We start from the raw sequence: 10,524 nt of genomic DNA, 5'->3' as shown, positions 1-10,524 counted from the left end.
GGGCAAGACACTGAACTTTGGTTGGGTGCCATCATGACCATGTGTGTGCCAAACAGAGTCCTGAAGCTGGGAGGGAGACATTCAGTGGTGGTTAGGCTTTTCAAAATACACACACACACACACACACACACACACACACACACACACACACACACCTGTTTGTCTCCCTCCCATTAAACCAGCAGAAACAAAAGAACCCAAAAGCAGTGTTAAATGCAGAATGTAAATTTGAGGCAACCTCTTAAGAGGGGTAGTTGCCCTCTGCCACAATTTAAATGTTTGCCTTTTGCCCTAGTGATTCTACCATCGATTTATTTAGTAGAAAAATATCAGCTCAGCAGAAGGCATTATAAACATGGCATGGATGTATAGCCTAAAGGATTTGGGCGATTCAGCCCATGAGTTTAATCCCTGATGTGCTGTCTTCTCCTACCCAGGGGAGGTAACTTATCCCCTGGGTGGCTTCTTGTCTATAAAATGGCAATAGCATCTCCCTAATCAAGCGGTTGCTGTGACATAAAGACTAAAAACTGTATGTGTACAGTGTGAGAGCTATACCCATCCAGTCTTAGATACTAACATCATTTAACATCATTAAAGCCAAAGGATTGTTTCAAATATAAAGGTCCAGGAAAGTTTACTTATTTAGGTTGGTAAGTAAACACCAGCACTTCCATACAATGGAAGTCTTCGTAGGCAAACAGGTTCAAATGTATTGATATGAAGGCAGCTCCAGGATCTACTGCAGGATCAATAGAAAGTGCACATGGACAGCAGTGATGGACACAGAGGTGCTGGTGCTTCTGAAGGGGTGCTCTTCATAGTAAAGACAGACAGAAGGTGAGAAATTAGAAGGAGGTTTTCCCAGAAAGTTTTAGGTATTGGTTCAGTCCGTCAAAGGCTGTTAAAGGACCCGACAACAGATCAGGTAATTATTACTAATACCGAAGGTACAGTTGTGAAGTCCTCACTTCATGGGATTGGTGTTCTGTGTGTATAGCTGGGGGTTGGGCATAGTGGCAGGGTCTTACCATGAACTCACGATTACACTTCAGCCTCCTGAGAGCTAGGATTACAAGCATGGATGACTGGGCCTAGCTAAGTGGGGTTGCTGTCCACCGATGAGTACAATGACAACCCAAGTACTGCACAGATCACTATAGCATGGCAGAACACTGGCAACAAAGCAGAGGGAGCAAAGGGGACTTGGTTGGCTCTACAGGAATGCCTGAGCTTCAGAGCTCCTGCTGGGAGGGAAATACTTGCTGGTATAGATTGCTCAATCTGAAACTCGTATTTTATCTACAAACTAATACGTACAACAATTATCCTGCCTCTGACTCAGGCAGCTGATGTAGAATGCTCCACTCCCAGATCAGTACAGTGTCTGTGAACACACCTGGGGACACCTCGGCTTCCCAGCTTTGCTTCCATCAGTGTGGCTCTCCCTCCCCCAAACAGCATTCCACAGGAGCCTTTACCAGTCTGTGAAGCATGCCTCAGCCACTGAGCAGGACAGCCCGAAACTGCAGCTCTAGGGATGGCAACTTTTTCATTCATCTCCCCAGCAGATAAGAATCCAGAACAAAGGTGGAGTCACAGGAGCTATGACTATTACTCCGAGTAGCTGGGAGATTCTGACATATGAGCTAGTGGTTAATGTCCCAGCCACTAAGCAGCACCCAGGCTTTTAGGGCACCACTTCAGGTTAGCCACGTAATCAGAGACTTGCTCCTAGGTGTTCTGAAACACACACACACACACACACACACACACACACACCAATGTCCTCCAGCAGTCAGGAAAATGGCATCTTGAACTTGTCACGAAGATCTTCAAGCAGAAGAGGACAACAACATCATAAAAAGGAAGTCCTATTAAAAACTCACAGAAAGATCCACCTCGATTGTTTAAATGATTAAAGTGGAGGGGAGCAAGAACAAGGACCAAGAACAACCTCCCACCTCCCACTCCCTCTTCAGCACAACTGCTAGGGTGTGCACCATGGCTTGAAGATGGAGAACACTTCCCGGATGAAAGCACATCGTAAATAAGCCATAAGAGCTGTCACAAAGATCTAGAGCTTAACCGGATGGGAAAAGCGATGGGTCCAGGAACCCAGGGAGTTGTGACAACTTCTTCCTGGTTGGTTCTCAGCAAGGCTCCTGTAACTCAGGGCCCATCGCTGTGATGCGCTGTGAGACCATCCTAGCCTTTAGAGCCCACTACACCCAGCACAGACCCCAAGGCAGAGTGGGACCCCACTGAGACTGTGCCACCCCTTGCGTTTGCTCACACTCAACACATGCTCTGGGAAGAGCAGCCAGAGGGAGGAGTCTGTTGAAGAACACTCACTGTAGAGTTAGTCTCAAAAGGAACACAATGTATGCCTAGCCTGGAGTCTGCTGGATCCTTCCTGAGAGGTGAAAGGCAACGGCTGCCCAACAGGAATGAGTCCCAAGCATCAGGCATGCTCTCCACTATTCAAACCCACGAGGACCAGGTGGCTAGAACACACAACACAGAGAAACTATACTTGGAATTCTTCAGCTACCTGAAGATGAAGCCATTTTCCCAGGGAGATAATGTGCTCTGTTGGGGTGTGTCCAAATGCTGGCTCTTGTGGGTAGCCAAAAGGATGAGTAGTGACATGTATGTTTATTTGCCCGTGGCACCTGTATTTCTGTGTTCACTTGGTGAGAGAAGCTGGGGATGTAGCTAGTTGGCTGTGTGCTGCGTCAGCATGCAGAAAGCCCTGGGTTTGATTCCCCAACACCAAGGAGAACAGGGTAGCAGTATACCCTGTCACACCAGCATTCTGGAGGTAGAGGTAGAAGGATCTGAAGGTCAAATCCAAGGACATTCTCTGTTACACAATGAGCTTGGGGCCAGCCTGGGGTACGTGACGACCTATCTCAAAAACCAAAGCAAAACGTCAAGATTAAATAAAATCAGAAGACCCCAACAAGACATAAAATAACCAGAGAAAGACATGGCTGAGAGCCATGGTCTGTTTGTCCTCTAGTGTGTCCTATGTTGAGTGACAGTAGAATATATAACTCCTGCCCTCTACAGCATTACAGGTCTTTCCAACATGGAAAAACAAACAAAAACAAAGAAAAACCAAGCAGAACAGTTGTGGAGGGGTTATCCAAGGATGAGAAAGAGCAGGCCCTGTAGATCAGCCAGCCCCTTGGGTCACTACAGCCTCTCAGACGTGTGATCCTTGATCCCGTGGCTTGGCTGTTAACAGTCTCTCTCAGGTGCAATCACAGATGGCGATCCACCTTGAGAAGCTCACGGACAGATAGACTTCCACACACTCTGCTTCCACCCAGGCTTGCAGTCACCCAACCCATCGTGCCATCTTTCCCAATCCTTATCTGTGTCTTATCAGCAGCCCTCCTGGGTAAACTTCAGCATCTGAGTAGGAGGGAGGAGAAGACAGGCGCAGGGTGGCCAGGGACAGGGATGGGGGAGGCTGCACCCTCCCTGAGAGAGAATGAAGTGATATTCTTCTGAATAGCCTGGATCATACATAACAATGGCATCCTGCATGCGTCTAATGCATTAATGCCCACCTTCACCCATAACTCTCTCTCCTCATCCTCTCACTCCCACTGCCTCCTGGGAAATGGTACCTCTAATGGAGATGGATTAAGAGAATAGAGATAAAGGCTCCGGGAAGGTGGTGGGTGGCATGGTGTTGGGTGCTCTTGGCCACCACCGCACCACTAGACAGACACAGTCACTCAGCGTACGGGTGGTGACAGGCCTTGGCCAGTTGAGCCAAGTGGTATTTAATAAGACAACCATTGTTGACTCAAATGCTAACAGCCTATTAACTCAGTCCCTTAGGATATTTGCGGAGCCACACACCGGGTGATGGCAGGAAGTGACAAACCCCACCTGCGGAGGGCTGATAGAGGTGACCTTGATCTACTGTCCGGATTCAAACAAATCAGAGTCCAGTAGCCCCACCCTAGAGAAAAACTTGTCAAGGGGAACACCCCCCAAAGGGCAGCCCCAGCTTCCTGCTGACCAAGTTAATGTTGAGAGAACAAGTTAAGCAAAGGCAGTATCACCCGTCCCCTAGATTTGATAAGAGGGTCTGTAAAAAGATAGAATGGACAAAGTGCTAGGGCTCTCATCACTCCTGCTTGATAATGAGTGGATGATGCAAGCGGTTGTGAAAGAGGCCTTCCTGCTTGGGTTCACTGCAGAGTCAGCTCTCACACTACCTGGCTGGACCAATGGTCAAGCATCAGCATATCTTAAGTGCCAGCAGCGAGCTTGACTGCCAGGACTCTCCTGGGCAGAGGCAAACCTCCAAGGTCATGGCTTCTCTAGACTTCAGAGCAGCAGGTCTATCATTCACTGGAGGGGTGGCCCCAGGGACAGTTACTCAACATTACTTCAAATCTGCTGCGGTCAACTGTGCCCAGCAAAATGCTCTCATGCCTAGTGCACTATTGGGCATGAGGCAAGTCCTGGCGACGTGGCTCAGTCAGTAGAGCCTTGGCTGTATAAGCCTGAGGACCTAAGAGAGATTCTCAGAACCCAGGTCTGAAAAAAACAAAAGGCAGGTGTGGTGATATGTGGGTGGGTGGGGAACAGTAGGTTGCTGGAGCTTGCTCAGTCTCCTTGTTGAGATCCAGGCTGATGAGAACCTCTGATCTCAAAGAGAAGGTGGAGAGAACCTAAGGAAGAACTCCAGAGGATGTCCTCGGCATGCAGGTGCATGTGCACACCTGTCTATGCACACACCTGTACAAACTTACCTACACACACACACCTGCAAACATGTTTACCTGTGCACACACCAACACAAAGAGTTTCTCTTTTCTCTTTCACGCGCCTCCATTTTCACACCCTTACCCCTCCCTACCAGATAATCTATAGAAGACATCTCAAAAGATATGACCACCAGCACCTTGGTTCCTCTTATAGACAAATGTCATAACAAGTCCTTGTTGCTATTTAAACACAGCACTTGTAATTGGAGGAGACACAGGGCTATCTCTGACCCAGCCCCACCTCCTTCCCCTCGTCTCCCACAAGCCACTCGCAAAGCCCATCATCATTGTAGAACAGAATGACCCAAGCAGACTGAGAGATCTGTGATGGCAGCACACAGGCTGGGTGACCATCCAAACCCTATCATCTCATTTATTTATTCACATATCAGGAATGTAGAACCTAGGAAAAATCCAGCCCTATGACAGTGGGGAGGGCTACTGAGAGACTGTGTCTAACTTCAGGACAGACCCAGATGTGCTGACCGCAGAATGGGGTGTGAGCTGTGAAGGCTGAGGTCACTTCTGGGGTCACACCACGCTTGCCATGTGCTGCCAGACTCTGGCTGCACCCAGACAAGAGTCAGTGCATCTGCTAGGCATGAGTATATGGCGGAGTAACAGGTAATATACTCTTGATTTTTAAAATGCTGCTAATCCTGGGCCTGGGAGCTCATCTGCCTGGAGGAGGAAGAAGTCACTTCCTCCCCTTCTAGTTCTTTTTTTAAGATGAACTCCCTTTTAAAAAAAATTAAACATTCTAAAGTGAACCCTCTAGCACATTCACCACGATATGCCAATGACTCGTCTATTTAATTCCAAAACATTTCATCACACTGAAAGGAACCCCTGAGCATGTGGGGCAGTCACCACCCCTCCCACCGTCCTCCCAGCCCCTGACAACTAGTCTGTCTACATTTTGTCTTCACAGATTTGAGTTGGGAGGATTTTCAGAAGAGTAAACGTCTGCCAGTTTCTTATTCTTTGGCCCACGCATGAAGCGAGACTCATCAGATGTTGAAGAACAGATCACTCTCAGAACGAAGTGAGCCCAAGTTCAGATTCCACATCCAACCATCCATGATGTGTTGGGTGTCTTTCTTTCAAAGCCTCACTTTTCTACCAAGAATTTACTCCATAGGGTTTTATTGAAAGTCAAAATAAAAGCCCCAATAGGATTCCAAGCATAGTGCTTCCCCAATGACAACAGCATTTTCATATTCCTAGTTCCAGAAATATCTCAAATAGGGATGACCATATGAGCTCAGTCTAGTAGCCAGAACGTCCCACGGGAACATCTTTTTACAAGTTCAAGTTTTAGGCTATCCAAAGAAAAACTTTACCCTACAAGTGAGTGAAGAATGGGTTTTAAAAATAAAACTGTAAATATTTTATTTTTGAGAGCATCAGACTGTCTACAGTTCCAGTATACTTGACAACCTGCCTGCCTTGTGAACCTGGGGAGGTAGGGTGTTACCTCTCTGACACTATTTTTTTAACCTTTACATAGAGAAGCTATCCACCTCAAAACACTGTCTTGCTCAAATACGATATCTACTACGTGCTGGTACTGGACGCAGTTCTCTGTCCTTCTGTAGCACACCCTCCCAGGACCTGCTTCCTCACTGTGATGTAGCACTGAGGTGCACAGAGGCACACTGATATCGTGGAAGGTGTCCTTGCCCTAAAAAACTAGCATATACTGGGGCATATAATCCTAGCACTTGGACAGCCGAGACAGGCAGATGGCCAGCCCTGTCTGCCTAAGAGGTAGAGTGAAAGTCAATTTCAAAAGACAAAGTAACATTATAACTTGGCTGAAACCTCGTTTTATCTGGACAGTATTTTTTTTTTAAATTAAATTGAATATGCTTCTCTGGGCTATATGAACTGCAATTTTGTCTAGTGTCTCCAACACCAATAATATGCCAGCTACTTCACCTGCCTAAGCTACCTGCTTTTTTCAAACCGCCTGCATTTACAGCTATTGCTTTATTTAGGCTTTTATGCCTTTCATCAGTAGAGACAGGCACATGAGTGATGCTCACAAGATTTTATTCCAAGGTGAATTCTAAAATTACCTGAAATAGCTGCCATGTGCACACAGAGGGCAGGATCAGAATCTACTGCTTCTATCTCCAGTTTTTAAACCTGACCAATGCTTTATTTTATTTTACACCCTGCCTCTTACAAAGCACCAATCAACTGTAAGTAGGAAGTTTAGATTCAACCCTGCCATTCAGACTAGACTGTCAAGGGGGAGGGGGAGGGGCGATACCACACGAGGTTTCAAAGCCCAGCCATGGAGCCCCTTTTCAAGGCGTAGGCTTCCACAACCCTTCAAGAGCATCTCAGATCCAACCAGTGCTTATAGCTCTGAAAAGAGATCCAGCTTCATTCGGCCTGTCTCTCCAACTCCTTGGACTGATTCCTCAGCTCTTAACCATCAGAGGGAGTCAAAACTCAGTGAAAATCAAGGTTAAACCCCCCAGCCCACCCCAGGGAGCTACGCGCCACGCCACGTGCTCAGGTCCGCAAAAAGGTCTCGGCTTGTATTCCACCCCTGAGAAAAGAAAGTCTCTCCCTGCGTCCTCTTCCTCCCTTCCCCTCACCCCTCCTGATACAGAGGAGCCCTCCACTCCCAGGCAAAGAGAGCATGGCGCACACACGTGGAGGCACGGCGAGCTGTAAATTCCAAGCAGCTTCCTGAAGTGGGCAGGGAGGAGGCGTTCGGGATGCCTCTGTCAAGAGCAGGAGCCCCATCCTAGGATCACACCCGGCTCCAGATCCCTTACCCTGGGAAGGGCCGCACGCCTTGGAGCTTCCGAGTGGGGCTTTCTGGCTCCGGTTTCTCGCTGGCAGGAGAGCCCCGGTCCTCCCTTCCTCACCCCGGGCTTCTCCGCGGGCAGGGTGGCTTCAGAGCGTCCATGCAGGCAGGGAGGCAGCCTGGCTAGTGGCCCCACTTCTGCCCTGCCCTGATCTGTCCCAGCCAGGCCATAGCCGGGCTTTCTGACATGCTGGTGCTGGGGACTTCACTTCCTGGTTTGGCTTTTTTTTTTTTTTTTTTTTTTTTTCCTCTTTCACAACTGAAAGTGGAAGCGCTTTTGACTAGGAGGAGACAGAGGTCCGAAGCTACCCTAGCCGGTTTCAAAGCCTTTAACCTCAATCCCCAGGGCCTGAAACACGAGCCACCTTAGCATCAACACAGTCCACCTGCTCCCGCTGATCCCACGAGCTCTCCTCCAAGACGAAAATCCAAATGAAAACGAATTGAGGTGGCCCTGGGTTCACTGCCAGAGAAACGGAGGTGACGTTGTTCCCCGCTGCGTTTGCAGGACAGGAAAGTCCAGCTAGAGGGACCTCCGCCCTTAGGTCAGATGCAACACGACTGTCCTTTTCTCTGCGTAGCTCCTTTCCCCAGTCCCCAGACCTCCCCGCCTCAGAAAGCTAGGCGCACCTCGCAGAGACAACAGAACAGATAAATAAGCCAGGAACAACGGGGGCAGCGAGCCATTCAATTGACGTGGCTCCCTTTCCGCCAACACACCAGCTCTGGATCTCACCCCGCCAAGTTAAGGATGAAATGTGTTCTGTGACCTCCCTCACACCTCAGCATTACCCGGGTTCACAGTTGTCTTATTTGATCACTCTTTGAGGTTCGGCTCTCCCAGGGACACAGGGAGACCTCAGAATTGGAAGAGAGATGGCAGGTTCTGCCCCCTCTCTCTCCCCACTGCAACCTCACAGCCAGTCAGAATCAAGTAGCCCCTTCCCAGGCTTGATCCCTCCAAGGATCTGCAGGAAGGTCAAGGTAAAGGCTGGCTCTTCACCAGAGTGCTAGCTAGCTACCTTAGGATTGCTTCTTTCTGTAGAGAGCACCCCATTCCCCACCCACCCCTACTGGAAAGACCAGAGAAAACAAAAGGGTACCACATCTCAGAGACCCGCAGGTCTGACCCCCTGGAAGGACAGACAGAAGTGCCTCTAGCTTTTGTTTAATTTTAGAGTTCAGCTTCCCAGGAGACCCACCCCTGCCTTCACCCCAAAGGAGGACCTTAGGTGGGGGAGTGGATGCCAAGCCTCAGTCCCTGCGACATCTATCCCTGGCTTCTAAGTCCTGTCTTATCCCATCTCCCATCGCAGGATTAGAAGACACCAACTAGTATTATTGCTGTTTTTGATGTCATTGATCTCTAGAACTTAGTGTCGGTTTCAGCAAGGACTGGGTCATTCTGAGATCTTGCTGGGTTGTCTTTCTATCCAGTTCCACTGCGTGATAATGACACTCTAACTATTTCCCACATGGGGAGAATTCTGATATCGCCCAAGATTTCTATACTATGGAACAGACCATAGAGACAGACTAACCTGTGTCAGCTATAGCTATACCATGTTCTAGCTCTAAAGCCAAGCCATGCTTAACAACTCAGAGACACATCCAAAAATGGAGGCTAGTACTACCTCCCTTACAGGAGATGCTCCAAGTGCCAACACATGCCCTGCCTTAGAATGCTTTCCAGACCCTGATAGTGTCACAACAGAACTCCTTCCCCTTCTTGGTCATCAGCAACTGTTAAGTGGCTCTTCTAAGAATTTCTGAATGGAAGATGAAGGAAACCTACATCCTTGCTCCATCTTTACCCCTTTAAAAAAAAAAAAAAAGGCATTACGCCCTTTAAACAGTGGGATTCACACTCTTTTCCAATTCTTTTTATTTTTCTCTTCTAAGATCCTAGTGGCTCAAATGTTTCCCTTTCAAATTGATGTCTTTTTGCCTCCCACACAAATCGGATGAGATTATCACCCGTTATGAAAGAGCTTTAGTCAGGTTGAAGATGAATACACACCCACCTTCTCCCCCATATCTCTCTAGTCCCACCATCTCATAGGCCAGAGAAGGTAGCTCACCTCTCGAGAATGGTCACAGTGGCTGGGTTGAGGAATGGCTCCTCTTGCAGCTAGCTGTTGGTTCAGCACCACATTCAGCTGCCTCTGCCTTTCCACGCTCAGCGCTAGGCACACCTGAAGCCACTGGATCTTGTTCTGAGTGTCCTGCCAGCTCCTCTGGAACCTTTGCACCTGTTTCGATAGAGGTGCAAAGGTAGACGTTACCTGCTCACTCAGAGTCACCTCTGACAAGTAGAGAATCTGGCGAAAGGTTAAACAAGAGATTGTTAGGCAATGGACTGAAGAGGGGAAAAAGAGCAATTGGCTCAGAAAGCTGCCATTGAATGGCGTGGAACTTTATAAAGGCCAGACTTTAGAGGGAAGGGTGGGCATGCATATGGCGTTGCATAGGAGGTTTTTTTGTTTGTTTGTTTGTTTGTTTTTCCCCTCACCATCTTTAAGTCTGAGACAGGAAGAGGCTCAACTAGACAATAAGGCAGAGAAAGTGCACCTTCACTTCAGGAAATGGGAAAGTCATTCACACCAACTTGGTCTGTGGCTCTAAGATCTGGACGGAGTGGTTGTACCAGCTTGCAATCCCACCAGCAGTGAAGGAGTGTTCCTCTTTCTCCACAACCTCTCCAGCAACTGCTGTCACCTGAGTATTTTATCCTAGCCATTCTGACTGGTGTGAGGTGGAATCTTAGGGTTGTTTTAATTTGCATTTCCCTGATGACTAAGGATGATGAACATTTCTTTAGGTGTTTCTTAGACATTCTGTATTCCTCAGTTGAGAATTCTTTGTTTAGCTCTGTACCCCATTTTTTAATAGGGTTATTTG

General features: G+C 48.1%; 1 protein-coding gene across 3 annotated transcripts in view; it reads right to left on the bottom strand.

Annotated features, from left to right (window-relative positions):
* The window catches only part of Acsl5 (acyl-CoA synthetase long chain family member 5), a 50,901-nt gene that overhangs the window by 36,318 nt on the left and 4,059 nt on the right, over window positions 1–10,524 (bottom strand). Inside the window, exon 2 of one of the 3 annotated variants that reach the window (XM_031390710.1) lies at window positions 9,705–9,944. The gene's annotated coding sequence lies outside the window, so the exon portion shown is untranslated. Of the gene's footprint in view, window positions 1–7,591; window positions 8,256–9,704; window positions 9,945–10,524 lie in introns of those variants that run through there. The other 2 variants (XM_031390709.1, XM_031390708.1) reach the window with 2 other exon arrangements.

Source organism: Mastomys coucha, unplaced genomic scaffold, assembly GCF_008632895.1.
Source record: "Mastomys coucha isolate ucsf_1 unplaced genomic scaffold, UCSF_Mcou_1 pScaffold21, whole genome shotgun sequence".
NCBI classification, from domain to species: domain Eukaryota; kingdom Metazoa; phylum Chordata; class Mammalia; order Rodentia; family Muridae; genus Mastomys; species Mastomys coucha.
The sequence above is the reverse complement of the archived record's forward strand: the minus strand, read 5'-3'. Positions and strand labels throughout refer to the sequence as shown.